Source organism: Tiliqua scincoides, chromosome 3 (assembly GCF_035046505.1).
Source record: "Tiliqua scincoides isolate rTilSci1 chromosome 3, rTilSci1.hap2, whole genome shotgun sequence".
In the NCBI taxonomy this organism is placed as follows: domain Eukaryota; kingdom Metazoa; phylum Chordata; class Lepidosauria; order Squamata; family Scincidae; genus Tiliqua; species Tiliqua scincoides.
Window position 1 is genome coordinate 68,430,142 of NC_089823.1, and position 16,776 is coordinate 68,446,917.

Genomic DNA, 16,776 nt, shown 5'->3' on the forward strand with positions numbered 1-16,776 from the left:
TTCAGACTATGAAGATTTTTATTTGCCTCATATCTTAAGTTTGAGAGTGTTATACATCTTAATCATGTCTAGATGTGCCATTTTTAATGATCAAGCAATCAAATTGCCTGTGCTTCTAATATAACCTAATCAGAATTCCGCTGAAATTGTGCAAGATATTCTTTCTTTTTCTTTGTAAAAGTCCAGAGAGCAGCCTGTAGACCAGACAAGTTCCCTCCTTCAAAGTCCTGTGTGTGTTCCAGAGGTCCCCCAATGCCTCAATCATGCTGAGTTATGGAACAGAGATGTTTCTGCCTGCCCCAATGCTCAGCACAACAGAGAAATCCACCATCCAACCCTCCACTATGCGAGAGAAGTCTCATGTCACAACAGCAACACCAACAAAGCAATGTCAAATGCTGATACAAGTCCAGGAATTCATCAGATAGATAATTTGTTTCACCTAAAGTTTTTTCAAAAAACCAGCCCCATCTACTTCATAAGTATGAAGGTTATACAGGGAAATTGTCTGGCACCAGGGCCAGTCCAGAACTAAGATAGAGGTTAACCTTCTCACCATACTAATTAACATTGTCCTTTCAGTAAGGGTTTGAGAGTGCAATAACTAGGGGACAGTGTCTCAAAGCCAATGTATCAGGAACTATGGCATTTTGACAGTAGAAGGATCCTCACAGCCTGTCCTTTTTAATAAATTACTTAGATAATTCATCAGATTTAACCATGAGCTCAAGCTATAGCAATACTGAAATAGGCAAACATTAGGGAGGAATAATTAACCAGGACAATAGGATAATTCCTAAACTTCAACTGAGTTACAGACAACACAGCTCACATAGCAATATTTCTTACTTTGTGCCTAGCATCCACAAGCCTTCGATACTGTGACTGCTTTTTCATTATTAGCAGCTTCCTTTGGAACTTCTTTCCTCCCCCCCCTACACACAACCACTTTATGCCCTGTGACACTTGTGCATTCATACTACACCTTGTTTTGTAACCCCACTTAGCATTTGATAGTGCCTTCTTACAACAACATCAAGTATAATCCCCATACTGCACCTGGGAAACTGAGGCTGAGAGGGAGTAGCTAGCCTAAGGTGACCAAGCAAGTTCATTGCAATGGTAAGATCTGAACAGTGGAAGTCCTTATTTGCAGCTAAGTCTCTCAGATACTACAATAGCTTTCCACTGCTCTATGCATTCTTGAACTGACCATAAGCCACATTTGGTCCTATTTTTCCCTCATCCTAAGTCTACATAGTGTCCATATTTTGCTACTTCAGCCAAAAGCACAACAAATGGAAGCAACAGAGAAGGCAACAAAAATGACCAGGGATATGGAATATATCAAAAAGCTTTTAAAAAAAAAGATAATAGATACAAACTTGACCAATAGCCAACTCACCCAAGTCAGTACTGCCCAGACAAGAAAAGCACGAGGTACCTCTTCTGAGCTAACTGTGCTCTACTAAATGGAAATGGAAAGTTAAGCTGCAAACTTTGAGGTGGTGTATAAGTCTTGCAAGCTCTCTTTTTTTAACCCAGACAGCACCATTTTTCAACCAAGTTTCTCAAACTGCAGCAGTGCTTGGCCCAAAACAATGCTAAAGGGACTTCTGACCCATCAGATATCCCCATCATGAAAGAAGTAGCTGGAGGCCTCCAGAGGAGGGACACATAGATTTTAGCTTAGGCAATTATTTATTATTGCCATTAACCCTTCCGGTTCCCCAAGTCTTTTGCATGTGCCAGAGGACTGGAATAGCTTGTGGGTGTCAGTGAAGCATAAGATCTGTCCGTATTTTTTCAAATATGCCATTTACAATACATTGGACAGAACTTTACTTCTCAAGGCCTCTAACACAGCCATTTTCAACCATTGTACTGTGGCACACTGGTGTGCCACGAATGGTTTGCAGGTGTGCCGCGGGAGTTTGGTGGAGGGTCACTTATTAATAGGGCCATTGGGGGATGTGAGCCTCCCACCAACAGCATGGTGTGCCTTGTCAATTGTCAAAAAACTGTTGGTGTGCCTTGAAAATTTTAGTACCTTGTCAGTGTGCCCTGAGACAAAAAAGATTGAAAACCACTCCTCTGACATCATGCTCAAAATAACTTAAGTATCTGCAGAGCCTACTTAAGTGACACTACTGTCTTTATTAACATAAGTGAGCGTGATTAGGTTGTTGTTGTTGCATGAAATTTTGTTAGATCTAAAGAACAGAATAAGAATCGGGTACAGAATCATCTGAAACCTTAGAAAGGTAACAATAACCTTAAAAGATACGTTAAAAGAATAATTGTTTACATTAAAGTAGGAGCATTCACATACAAAATATTAGAATGTATCCAAAGATAGTTGGTCATAACTATGCACTACTAACTAAGGTTAGTTATGATTAACTTGTCAGGGTTTCTCAAACTGTGGGTCAGGAGGGTCGCAACCCGATATCAGGCGAGTCCTGGGTTGAGTCCTTCCATCTGCTGTTGCAACCAATTGGCTCCAAATCGGAGACCTCTGGATACAATTGAAAGTCACACCAGGCCTCTGCAGGCCTCCAGAAGCAGCCGGAAAGTAACATCTGAATTTGTGACAGTGACTTCCGGTTGCTTCTAGAGGCCTGCGGAGACCTTCTGAGGTCTATTAACAGAAGAAGGTGGGTTGCGGTGGGACAGAGGGAATTTGAGAACTCCTAAGCTATTAACTTAATATGATATTTCAATTGTATTTAGAAATACTAACTTTCTTAGGATATAAGCCATTATCAATACCATCCCCCCAAAAAATGCAGCCGATAATACGTTGGTAAACAAAACCAGCATCAGTCAGGCAGACCTCATGCTACAATGAGTTGTAAAAAGTTCTGAATTGCCACCTAATTGGTCAAAGCTGATAAACACAACAAGACTGTTTTATCAAAATGGGAAACAAATATTACAGCACAAACCTAAGCATGTTTGCTCAGAAGTAAGACCCTTTGCGTTCACTGGTGCTTACTTCCAGGAAAGTGTGCACTGGATTGCAGCCTTAGGGCCCAATCCTATCCAATTTTTCAGTGCTGGTGCAGCTGAGTCAATGGGGTGTACACTGTATCCTGTGGTGGGGAGGCAGTCACAGAGGCCTCCTCAAGGTATGGTAGCATTTGTTCCCTTACCTTGGGGCTGCACTGCAGTTGTGCTGGAAAGTTGGATAGGATTGGGCCCTTACTTTCTTAGCACCTGATCACACTGCCTTAGGATAGGGTAGGCTTGAAACCAAAATGAAGACAAGGTACCTTGGGTACAACTGATGTTTCAGGGGAAAAACTAAACAGTGACAAAAATTTCATTATACCACAATATTTGAAAGACAGAGGAAAAAAGATCATTCACAACCAAATTCTGGTTGTAATTGTTAAAGCATACAGTTGTTGTTCAAGTAAAGCTTTTTGTGTTTGAAGCAACTAATGAACTTACAATTAAGTTTAAATGCTTCAAAGAAAACTCACTTTTTGAGCAAGAGTCAAAGATATTAGAACAGAAAATATGCAAACTGCAAAATATATAATACTTAAGGAAAAACAAACCCTTAGTTCCTGAACTGTCACAATTTACAGAATTAGCAAAGAAGCCAAAGGCACCAAATAAATGCAGTAACTCCAGCCTGAGAAACAGTGGAATCACTACACAATCTGAAAGACCCTGTCAATGTTGGTTACTGGCAGAAGAACATAAGAACAGCCCCACTGGATCAGGCCATAGGCCCATCTAGTCCAGCTTCCTGTATCTCACAGCGGCCCACCAAATGCCCCAGGGAGCACACCAGATAACAAGAGACCTCATCCTGGTGCCCTCCCCTACATCTGGCATTCTGACTTAACCCATTTCTAAAATCAGGAGGTTGCGCATACTCATCATGGCTTGTACCCCATAATGGATTTTTCTTCCAGAAACTCGTCCAATCCCCTTTTAAAGGCGTCTAGGCTAGACGCCAGCACCACATCCTGTGGCAAGGAGTTCCATAGACCGACCACGCGCTGAGTAAAGAAATATTTTCTTTTGTCTGTCCTAACCCGCCCAACACTCAATTTTAGTGGATGTCCCCTGGTTCTGGTATTATGTGAGAGTGTAAAGAGCATCTCCCTATCCACTCTGTCCATCCCCTGCATAATTTTGTATGTCTCAATCATGTCCCCCCTCAAGCGTCTCTTTTCTAGGCTGAAGAGGCCCAAACGCCGTAGCCTTTCCTCATAAGGAAGGTGCCCCAGCCCCGTAATCATCTTAGTCGCTCTCTTTTGCACCTTTTCCATTTCCACTATGTCTTTTTTGAGATGCGGCGACCAGAACTGGACACAATACTCCAGGTGTGGCCTTACCATAGATTTGTACAACGGCATTATAATACTAGCCGTTTTGTTCTCAATACCCTTCCTAATGATCCCAAGCATAGAATTGGCCTTCTTCACTGCCGCCGCATATTGGGTCGACACTTTCATCGACCTGTCCACCACTACCCCAAGAACTCTCTCCTGATCTGTCACAGACAGCTCAGAACCCATCAGCCTATATCTAAAGTTTTGATTTTTTGCCCCAATGTGCATGACTTTACACTTACTGACATTGAAGCGCATCTGCCATTTTGCTGCCCATTCTGCCAGTCTGGAGAGATCCTTCTGGAGCTCCTCACAATCACTTCTGGTCTTTACCACTCGGAAAAGTTTGGTGTCGTCTGCAAACTTAGCCACTTCACTGCTCAACCCTGTCTCCAGGTCATTTATGAAGAGGTTGAAAAGCACCGGTCCCAGGACAGATCCTTGGGGCACACCGTTTTTCACCTCTCTCCATTGTGAAAATTGCCCATTGACACCCACTCTCTGCTTCCTGGCCTCCAACCAGTTCTCAATCCACAAGAGGACCTGTCCTCTAATTCCCTGACTGTGGAGTTTTTTCAGTAGCCTTTGGTGAGGGACCGTGTCAAACGCCTTCTGAAAGTCCAGATATATAATGTCCACGGGTTCTCCCGCATCCACATGCCTGTTGACCTTTTCAAAGAATTCTATAAGGTTCGTGAGGCAAGACTTACCCTTACAGAAGCCATGCTGACTCTCCCTCAGCAAGGCCTGTTCGTCTATGTGTTTTGAGATCCTATCTTTGATGAGGCATTCCACCATCTTACCCGGTATGGATGTTAGGCTGACCGGCCTATAGTTTCCCGGGTCCCCCCTCTTTCCCTTTTTAAAAATAGGTGTGACATTTGCTATCCTCCAATCTTCTAGCACCATGGCCGTTTTGAGGGACAAGTTGCATACCTTAGTCAAGAGATCTGCAACTTCATTCTTCAATTCCTTAATAACCCTTGGGTGGATGCCATCAGGGCCCGGTGACTTATTGATCTTTAATTTATCAATGAGGTCTGAAACATCTTCTCTTTTAACCTCTATCTGACTTAACTCCTCGGTCAGGAGGGGCCGTTCGGGCAGCGGTATCTGCCCGAGGTCTTCTGCCGTGAAGACAGATGCAAAGAACTCAGATGCAGAGTGGGGGCATGGCAGAACAGGAAAATAATGATACTTAGTACTATCCTATGCATGCCACCAGAACTACTGACTTTGTCAAGGACCAGTACAATGTTGTAATCAGAAAACACAATTAAAAAACACAAACATTCTTAACTATCATGGCATATAAATGAAACAGTTCTTGCAGAAGACAGACTATGTGACAATGCAATGTCATTTATTGACACTTTATAGCTATAGCTCATAATGTAAAGTGGACAAAGAACTACAAATGGATAGCATGTTAAGCAAAGACCTATCACAAAACATATAGCAGGTTATCATAGGCTATACTATAGCAACTAGTCTGCAACAAGACAAGTACTAGTGAATCAATACCCCTTTGAAGAAAAGCAAGAGCACTGAGTCGTAAAAGAAAACACCACAGGGGAACAAAGCAGTACATATTACACTTCACTTTGTAGGGCAAGTCTTGTTGAATTTTGTAGGAGTGTAATCAACATAGGAAGTTATTGTTGCAATTAATTTCTACAAATGCTAAAAATGTTAACATAAACAACCCTACTTCTAAGCACATATCAAACGTTTTGCCCAGAACCTATGACAACCTAGCTCAAGCTGGGGGGTGGGGGGGAGAAGACAAAAAACAACTTTCTGTTCTCCTGGCTCCAGTAGCTGGCTCCAGCAGCTATCAAAATTATCAAAACGAGCTATCAGGCTCGTTATAATCTTAAATTCATTTACTTGAAAGGAAGTTCTATTAAATTAAAAGACTTACTTCCAAGTAAAAATGCTTTCGGGATCCATTTGTTAATTAGGCAAGCAAAGTTCCACTGATTTCAACTGGATATATACTGTAATTGTGCGAACCAATCAAGCACCTAAAAACAAGACACAAGAGATATTTGGACAGTCAAATTATTATGGAATGATTTTCACATGAATGTGGTTTTCTTATGAAGGACAAAGAAAGTTTTAACAAGTGCTGCAGTTCCACTGACACACAGTTCCTATGCATTCCAAGGATATAAAAATACAAGTCAAAATTGTGATTTTTCCTATAACAGTATGTTGAATGTTTTTGGTAACACAGTAAAAACTACAGGCAGTTGACAATCGTAAAAACAAAGGCAACAGAAAAGATGCCGTTTTAATTATTCAAATAACTAAGGGCCCAATCCTATCCAACTTTCCAGTGCAGGTGCAGCCATGTCAATGGGGCATGTACTGCATCCTGTAGTGCAGGGGAGGGGGCAGTCACAGAGGTCTCCTCAAGGTATGCAAACATTTGTTCTTTTACCTTAAGGCAGCATTGTGGCAGCACCAGTGCTGGAAATTTGGATAGGACTGGGCCCCAAGTCAACTCTTTCAATAATAACTATTAAAATATCATTTTCCAGAACACCTTTTCTAATACTATGTGTTTCCAGATGGTTCAAGAAAACTTTTGTACAATATTATCTGTTCCTCTTTGAACTGAGACATATCATTTGAAATGATAATTCCTTCTCTCATGCAAAAGAGGAGAGCATGAACATTCTTGACTATAACTGCTGCAGTTGTCACAGCTAGTTATTTTTTCCCCCTTTAACAATATTGGTTTTGTAACATTTACAGCATTTCAGAATTTAAACACAGGTTGCAATATAGGACTTTGTTATTACATTGCAATAATAGAATACATAATGTAAATATATTTAAATTTTAAAATTAATTTACATACAATATAAATTATATTTTAATATTTATGGTATAATAAAGGTAAGGTTCTAAGGAGCAAAGCACTTTGTTCTTATTCTTCACCTGGTACTTTAAGAAACTGGCCGGAATTCAACAGAAAATTATTAGAATGATCAGTTCAGCAAAGCATGAAGGAACTGAAAGTGAACCAATGAAAAGAAGTCACCAGGAGGAAGTTCTATACATTTTCATCTTAAGAACTATTTATGGGAGGTCTATGAGAGAAAAAAAACACAGAAAAACCTATAAAAAATGAGAAGTTGTCTAGAGAAGTCTTGCAAGTATGCTTACACAGCCCACCCAGAAAGTACTTGGAGGCAACTCTCAGTGATTTCACTAAGATATACATCCAAGATAGAATGGGTAGCACTCTTACTTGGAAGGACATTGCATTTCAAATCAATGGAAGCTTGCTTACGGAAATCATGTTGAGGATGAACATGAATGCCAATTTCTTCTCAATAAATAAGTGAAGAAACCATATGCAATTTATTCCAGATTATATTGATTTTTTTAAAGCGATCCATAAATCCCAACAATCCTTTGTTCCAAATGTGTTATACTGTACAAATATTCCCTAACGGACTGTGCCTGTCTAATTTACAAATGTTCAATTCCTTTAAAAGCAGATTTTGAACATCAGCATGAAAATGCACCCCACCCTGTTCTTAAAAAAAGTATTAGGTTGTCTGCATCATCTTCATGATTTATCCATTATTTCCTCAAATGCTGCAGACACTATTACAACCATGAACAACCCAAATCCAAACTTCTCATAAAGCTGGTAAATTCAATCACTGAAAGTTTTTTTCTGGTAAACATTTGTTTCTAGTTGGAGAACTTAGTAGAATACTAACTTATTACTAAGCCATTAGTTGTTTGATTTTTCTCTGTAAACTGCTTTGTGAACTTTTGTTGAAAAGTGGTATATAAATACTGTTAATAATAATAGTAATAATACAACAACTATTGACACAAACCTTTATCAGCCATTTTCATTACTAGCCATTTAAAAAGTGCAAGTTGCTACAAAACCATCTACACTGCACAAACAACTGGACAGCCTTAACTTACAGGTCCATGTCTCTACATATTACACACTAGCCACACCCCCATGTATCAAGTCTACGTCAGTGCAGAAAAACTCCACCTAAACAGAATTTGCACCAGGATCAGTTTAATACGTCCTGTACAAAATTAAGACGCTGACAGAACAGCATCCTGCTGGGAGAACATTTACCAAGTTTTAAAAGTGCTCTCAAAAATGCCAAGATTTTCAGAGTACAGTACAGCATGGAACCCAATTCTCTGCATGCATGTTTATTTACATCCCAATAGGTGGTTAAAGCAACTTAACTTTTCCCAGAACTGCAACCTGACATTTCCTTTTATGCTTGGCCTACAATGAGTTTTGAAAAGAACCCCACTGCCTCTTCCAGTTACATCTGCTACAGTTGCAAAGCCTGCTGTACTAAAATCAATGGGTGATTTGTCACCAGGCCCTGCTAGGAAGGGCAAATGTGCAGTTCGACACAAGCATCCCACAAAGAGGATCCTATGTGCAGAAAGACTGCACAGGAACTGTCCTCACACGCACAGAGCCCTACTCGATGGTGCTTTCTTGAGCCTCCACGAACCAGACTCCGATGTCGGCGTCAACGCAGCGCAACGAGGATTCTAAGGGCAGGAGCAGCTGAGATGCAGGGAGATGCAGGGGATGGTCTTCTGGAGCCGGGGGACTGGCCGCGGAAGCTCCCCCGGAGGCGCAGAGCGCAGCCATGACACAGACACCTGCACCCACGACCATCATGTTTACAGGAGGAGGAGAGCGCAGGCTGGCCGGGCCTGGCCGCTGGAGGCCGGCCGAGAAAGAGCCGAGCAGGCCCGATTTCCTGGCGCGGCCCAGGCCTGCACCATCCCAGCCACTCCGCCTCAGTAATGGCGTTGAGCGTGAAGCGAAAGAAGAAGCCGGTGCAGGGGGCGGCGTGCGGGAAGCCCGTTCGCCTCCTTCGCCGGCTCCTCGGGGAGGGTCGTGTCAGCAGCGCCTCCACCCGGGGCTGCGGACAGGGGCGTGCGCGCCCCGTCCTCCCGCAAGGCCCAGGACAGGCCGGGCAGAGAATGGAGAGCCGTCAGCCATTTTCCCCTCCCGCTCCAAAACACAGCGACACGCACGCCGCCGCCCCGAGCCTCGCTCCCCTCCCCGCCGCCGCCGCCCAGCCCTTCCCGGCTCGCTCACCCCCACAAAGCGTCCCTCGTTTCCGCTGCGGCCGCCGCTGCTCCCGGCGCCGGTGCCCGCTCCGCTCTCAGGCGCCGCCGCTGCTGCTGGTTCTGCTGCCGAGGGGAGGAGGCGGCTGCGGCGGGTGTGGCAGGAGAGTTGCTCATCCCAGGCGGCAGGAGCCGCAACGACCTGCGGGGCTGCCGTCTCTCATGCCGGGCTGCTGCTGCCGCTGCTGGAGAGGCCGGCGCAGGCGGTGCGACGAGCCGCCCGCTGTGCCGCCGCGAAGCCGCTCGAGCCTCCTTTCGGGGGCGCCTGGGCGGCTCTCCGCGCTTTTCAGCTTTGCGTCACCAGCTGCTCGGGGCCGCCGCTTCCCGGCCGCAAAGCCCGGGCTGCTGCGTTCTTTCCTGCCAGGCGGCTCCGGCTGCGCTGGGCCTACAGGCTGCGCTCCTCCCCGTCCGGGGGAATCGGAGACGCTCAGTGCCCGGAGGAGGAGGAAGGGCGGGGCGGGAGCTGCGCTGCGAGGCCGGGTGCGGGAGGCGACAGGGGAGCTCGCCCTGGAGGGAGGAGGCGCCGCGCTGCGACGGGAGAGGCAGAGCCGCGGCGCAGGCAGAGCGTCTGTGTCCCGGGCAATATGGCGGCCTGGCAGGGCTCGGCCAGCAGCAGTGGCGGCGGCGCAGACTCCGACTCAACGCGGCGGCGCCGGCCCCGCCACCCAAACAGCGCCCGCGACGGCGAGCGTGCCCCCTCCCTTCCCTTCCCTGCGTGCCTGTCACTCAGTCACTCCCACAGCGGCCAGCCGGCCGCCCCCCTCCCTGCTGGGTGCCCAGGCGCAGCAGCCGGCAGGCCTCGCGTCTCCTCGTACGGGGGACCGGCGCGGGCTGGGGGTCGCCACTGCCCTGTGGCGGGGCTGGCTGGCGGTGTGTGTGTGGCGTGGGGGAGGGGCCGCGGCCTGACAGCGTTGGGTGAAGATGGACGCTGATGATGCTGATGACGACGGAGGCCGAGCGGGGCCAGGCTTAGCCCCGCCAGGCCGCGCTCACTGAGGCGAGCCGTTTCCTTTCGGTTGGGCTCCGTTTGGGTTCCATTGTGACCCGCCGTGCTAACAGCGCCGCCGCGGAGAGCCCGGATAATGACGTCACCCTCCGTGCTGGAGGCCCAGAATTGATCCACCCCTTCCTCTCCCAGGTCTCCCTCCCCCTCGGCCAGTCCCAGGGGCCAGCCAAAGGCTGACGCGTGGGTGGGGCAGGAGCCGGGCGGCGCTGCGAAGCGGGAAACGGCCGTTGGGCGCAGTGGGGAGGAAGGCCCTGAGGCGCCCCGGCAGGCTGCGCTGGACAAAGCCCCACGAAGGGAGGCCGAGGTGCCGCTGGGTCTGAAGAGCCGTGTCTTCTGTCGGCAGGAGAAGACGCCTCCGTCTATTGATTGTTCCTAGGCGATGAGAAAGAGCAGCGTGTCTTAGGGCACAAGCCTGTGCAGGTGTACTCAGAAGTAAGTCCCATGCTGTTCAATGGGGCTTACTCCCAGGAAAGTGTGGCTAGGATGGCAGCCTCGGGCTCTAATCCTGTATGCACTTTCCTGGGAGTAAACCTCCTTTGAACACAATGAGACTTGTTTCTGAGTAGACACATATAGGGTTGTGCCCTTACTCGATTTGCAGTACGTTGCCGCTCTTTACCCAGTGTGTCATTCCTGTACCCAGTGTGCAATTAGTCTGTGGAACTCCTTGCCACAGGATGTGGTGATGGCATCCAACCTGGATGCCTTGAAAAGAGAATTGGATAGATTTCTGGAGAAAAAGTCCATCCCAGGTTACAAGCTGTGATAGGTATGTGCAGCCTCCTGATTTTAGAAAAAGACTACCTCAGTGGCAGATGCGAGGGAGGGCAGCAGGATGTGGGTCTCTTGTGGTCTTGTGTGCACCCTGAAGCATCTGGTGGGCCATTGTGAGATACAGGAAGCTGAACCAGATGGACCTTGGCCTTATCCAGTGGGGCTCTTATGTTTTCTTTTGTATCCAGCAGTATTTATCCTATTCTTTTATTTGAGAAATATATATCCTGCCCTTCCCATACCAAAGCAAATGTCCAAGGCAGCTTACAAAGCTCCATAATAAAAGTACAAAGTATCATAACAGGTAAGAAGAAAAAAAAATTAATTTTCACATTAAACTGTGAAACAAAAAACAAAGCAAGACCTAACATATACCATTGAGTCATTTGGGGAACAAATAAGTCCAGAGAGGCAGTCAAGTCACTGCAGTATTACAGCCCAATCCTATCCAATTTTCCAGTGCAGGTGCTGGTGTACCAATGGTGTAGTGTTTATGTGCACAGGTGCTAGGCTTTGAGATGCTTTAGCAGTATTTGGCAACAATGACAGCAGGCACACCTGCGTCTGAGAAAGAGGAAACTCTTGGCCTTGATAATACGCTGAGTGTCTTCGTCCAGAGCCGGTAAACAGGATGTTATGAAGAAGCGCATATCTCAGGAATGTGTATTGTGGTCAAGCTAGAACTAGCTAGTAGGCAGTCAGTATAATCTTAGCAACCTTCAGTAATTCGCCCTATTGCATAGTTCTGCATCATGTGTTTTGAGAATGAATAAAAGTCTGAGGAAGCTAGCCGGGAGGACGGACTTCTCTCTCAATCTCATACCGTCCTACTTCCAGCTCAGCTCTCCCTGCATCAATCCTCTGAATGTCTGCTGTGTCTCATTCATTGCTCTGACTCCTTGCTGCTCTAGTTCTAACTTTCAAACCCTCAGAGTGCTTCTGCTTTTAGCACTCTCCCTCAGGCACCAAGGTTCTAAACCCTGGGTGCTTCCCAAGTAGCATTGCACTGCTACAAATGGGGCATGCACTACATCCTGAGTTGGAGAGGGAGACATAGAGACCTCAAAGTAAGGGAACATTTTTTCCTTTACCTTGGGGCTGCATGATGGCAGCACAGATGCTGGAAAGTTGGATGGGATTGGGCGTATTAGGGCCCAATCCTATCCAATTTTCCAGCCCCGGTGCAACTACAATACAGCCCCATGGTAAGGGGAACAAATGTTCCCATACCTTAAGAAAACCACTGTGACTGCTGTCCCACTACAAGATGCAGTGCATGCCCCATTAGCACAGTTGCACCAGCACTGGAAAATTGGATAGGATTGGGCCCTTAGACTATTACAGTCTTAAATAGTTGGACTTTGCAGTATTTGACATACAGTGTAGCTTCTCGCTTTTAATTGCTAGCCCTCCTTCCTTTCTGTCAGCTTTTCCATTTGGAGACTTTTTATCTTCTAGATCAGCATGTTAATTTTTGTTGGGTTTCCTGGCCATTTTGAAATTAAAGGCTATCAACTGCCTGCTGGGATGGTTACTCCACTTGATGTTAGGCATGCAGGAATTCTGTTTTAGGGCACAATCCTAACCCACTTTCCAGCACTGACATAAGGACAATGCAGCTCTGAGGTAAGGAAACAAACATTCTCTAACCTGAGGAGGCCACCGTGAGTGCCCCCCAATTGTAGGATGCAGCACACATCCCACTGGCACAGCTATGGCAGTGCTGGAAAGTGGGCTAGGATTTGGGCCTTAGCTGTTTACCCACATCTTGAAGTCTAAACTGGTAGTGCAGAGCAAAGCTGTGGGAAGACACAACAATAAACATTTTCAAATAGACTTCCATCATGGTCAAATACATGTCAAAAGTTACAGGCAAGAAGTGAATCTGTTTCAGCAAGTACAGTAATTGGAGGGGGGAAGAAACAGGACAGGACATATAGTGAAGCAGTTGCTGAAGAGTATAAATGCACCAGTGTGTATATCTTGGGGTGTACCCTTCATTGCGTGGCTTGTGTTCATCTTTTTCAACTGCTTGCTTAACTTTACTGTGCCCCAGCTATCTACTCTGTATCCTAAGGTGCTAGCTTTATTTCTCGGTCAAGATATTAATCTTTGTTTCCTTCATGTCTTTTCAAAACAATTGGCTGGATATCCAGTTTTTAAGACCTTGAGAAGTTCTGAAATCTTGTTGATGATAGAACAAAATGTGTTTTTTTTTTTCACATGTACTAATACAATTAAAGGTAGCTGCTTGCAATATAATCTAGAGCAGAGGTATCACACATAAGGCCCGTGGAAATTCTTTATCTGCCCTCCATGACAATTTGACTCTCCCAGCACCACCATCAGCTGCTGTTAGCTGCTTAGCTGCAAGTGATGCCTCAGTAGAAGCAGTGCTGCTGAAAGGGTAGCCCGTATGATAATTGGGCTCTCCCATCTCATGAAAATATGATCAAGATTTGCATATTTTCTGTTATTAGCAGCTTATGAATTCCTACATTAGAAAAAGTGCTTATTTATGGTCATCACCTTCTAAATGACATCGGTTCCTGCCTAATGCAGATGCCATTAATGCTATTTGGCCCACTGTATGAATCCAGAGTGTGTTAGAAAGCTTAACGGTGTGAGCATAACATTGAGTCTATCTGACCACAGAATCATAAAAGATGTTTATTTTATTAGCATATTTTAAACATAAAATATGTTTATACAGGTCCAGCCTTGTTATACATGGATTTTTTATACACAAATTTGACTCAACATGAATGATCCCTGCAAATGAAAAGGAATGTGCTGATCCCTGGAGAAGGGGAAAATATGCACCCCTTTAAAATAACAGTTTAAAAAACTGCTTTTTGCTGTTGCAGAGAGACAGTCATACAAGTGATAACAGGTATAACCTAAGTATCTGCAGACTTTTCTGTCTCAAAGCTGATGAGAAGGGCCCTTTAAATTAAAGGAAAACAGTTGTTTAATAATGCCAGAGAGGACAGCCATCTGACAATCCATCAATCATTCTCTCTGCAGGAATCCATCAATGCATTCTCCCCCCATAGCACCTGAAAGAAGGCTAAATGGCAGCGATTATCTCCTTCTCCATTCTTTCCCCCTCTTGCTGGTCTCCTGGTGAAGGGAGGGATTGCTGTCTCCTAGTGAAGCCTAATCTCCTGGAGACAGACTGATTACCTCTGTGTGCATTTCAAAAGGTCAGCAAGGCTGTTTTAAATCACCAGAGCAAAAAAACTTTGTTTTTTAAATTGATTTGCTATAGTACGTTTTTTGGCCATCCATGTGAGTTCTTGGAACAGAACCCTCTGGAATAATGAGTCTTGACATGTAGTTCAAAATCCTCCAGTGCTGAAGTTTTGGTATTCAACAAAAGAATCTCAGATTCTATACCTGGAATATACCTTGCAAAATAATACAGGTGAATGCTGCTTTGTGACACTCTGACCAGCGACGGGCGATGCGATGGTCCATCGCCGGTCACTGTTCCCCCCTCCATGCCTCTGAAGCCGAGGACAGCTGTGCTCCCCTTGCCTCTGGAGGCTTTTCTGAGTCCCACAGAGGCAGTGTGTGTCTATGTGCTGCCTCTGTGAGGCTCAGAATAGCCCAAACAGCTGAAAAGACGCAACTTCCGGTTTACCCAAGGAAACGAAGTTGTGTCTTTTCAGCCATTTTGAGCCTTATAGAGCCAGTATGGAAATGCATGCTGTCTTTGTGGGGCTCAGGGAAAACCCTTGGAGGCAAGGGAACACAGCTCCCCTTGGCTTTAGAGGCTTCGTTTAGCATCAGGCATCACTTGATGACGGGTGCAGGAACGCATCCCTGTCATTAGGCGGTGCATACCTGTATATACAAATCTGCTCATTTTGCTAAAAGTTTCTTCAGAGTACAGGTCCAGCCTTGTTATACACGGATTTGACTCAACCAAATGAGAAGGGATGTGCTGATCCCTGGAGAAGGGGAAAAATGCATCCCTTTAAAATAAGTTTTAAAAAACCGCTTTTCTTTACTGTTGTAGAGAGAGATAGTCATGCAAGCCATTACAGGTATAATCAGTCATAGATTTTTCTCAGTGCAATGAGAATTGCCCTTTAAATGAAAGGAAAACAGTCATTTAACAATGAGAGAGGGAGGGCAGCAGGCTGACAATCCATCATTCTATCTTCAGGCAGCTTCAGCCCAAGACCCCTCTCTTCCACCTGAGCACAGAAATATACTTTGCACTGGTGAAGGGAGGGGTCGGAGTGAAGCCTTTCCAAGCACTTTGAGAGAGACTGATTGTTGGGTTGTAGGGATGACTCTATCCTAACGTCACAGAGGTCAGCAAGGCTGTTTTTAAATCACCAGAAAGAAACTTTGTTTTTAAAATTGATTTGCTATCCTGCATTTCTTGCCATCCGGTGCATTTTGAGTTCTTGTAAGGGAACCCTTGTGAATAATGAAACTCAACCTGTATACAAGTTTCTTTTTTGCAGAAATTTAATTTTTTCTGCAACAAAGGCATATATCTTATACCAGCAATTTTCAACCAGTGTATCATGGCACACTGGTGTGTCATGAATCCCCTGCAGGTGTGCCATGGGAATTTGGGGAAGGGCCATTGTGAGCTTCACACCAGCAGCATAGTGTGCCTTGTCAATTGTCAAAATGTGTGATGGTGTGCTTTAACAATTTTAGTGCCTTCTCAGTGTGCAGAGAGATGAAAAAGGTTGACATCCCAATAGTGCAGCAATTCATTTGCTAGCTGTATTGTCTTACCTTCTGCTGCTCAGAATTCTTATCTTGTTTTGCAGAAGTGAAAAGAATATTGGACCAGTGCATCAGAGGGTGGCTAGACCACTCCCACAGGCAGACTTTCTGACCAAGCGTTGTGGAAGTAACAACCTATTCCTTTCTCATTATCAGATCACTAGGGTTTAGTCTACCTGCAGCATGCAATCTCAACATGGGTGATGCACTTATTAGGATGGTCTGCCCCTGGAGGCTTATGGATCCAGAAGGATTTCTGGGGGATTTTCTTGTCAAAGGGACTGGTGATCCTGCTGCTGCCTTGGTTGAGCTCTTGAATGAGGAAATGCCTAAGGCTGTGGATATGATCACTCCAGAGTGCCTTCTCCCAGTTACAGAATCAGGATGGTTCTGTGATTTTCTGCTGAGCTCTTGGCCAAACAACTTGAGTGATAGTGAAGAAAGACTTGTGCTGGATCCAACTGAACACAAGTAAGAGCTCATTATTGAACTTCCACTGTAGAGATGCTGGCCACAAAGTAGGTATATTTCTCTCCCACCACTGCTTCCACAAAGAGATGTCCAGCAGAGCTGTTCCAAGAAGCGTGATGGCTTTTTACAGCTTGGCCTGTGAGGTGAGATGGATGATTACTCAGTGACCACTTAGCAAAGCACTTACAGATACAACTGCATGTATCTACCACATCATGTACTCTGTATTGTTATTTTCTGATATGATCTTATGGATTCTTTTCAGCT

At 45.3% G+C, this 16,776-nt stretch overlaps 1 protein-coding gene across 2 annotated transcripts in view; it reads right to left on the reverse strand.

Annotated features, from left to right (window-relative positions):
• USP9X (ubiquitin specific peptidase 9 X-linked) overlaps window positions 1-9,531 on the reverse strand; it is a 127,540-nt gene extending 118,009 nt beyond the window's left edge. For both annotated transcript variants that reach the window (XM_066622570.1, XM_066622571.1), the window contains exon 1: window positions 9,475-9,531. The gene's annotated coding sequence lies outside the window, so the exon portion shown is untranslated. The remainder of the gene's footprint in view (window positions 1-9,474) is intronic.
• Between the last annotated feature and the right edge of the window lie 7,245 nt (window positions 9,532-16,776).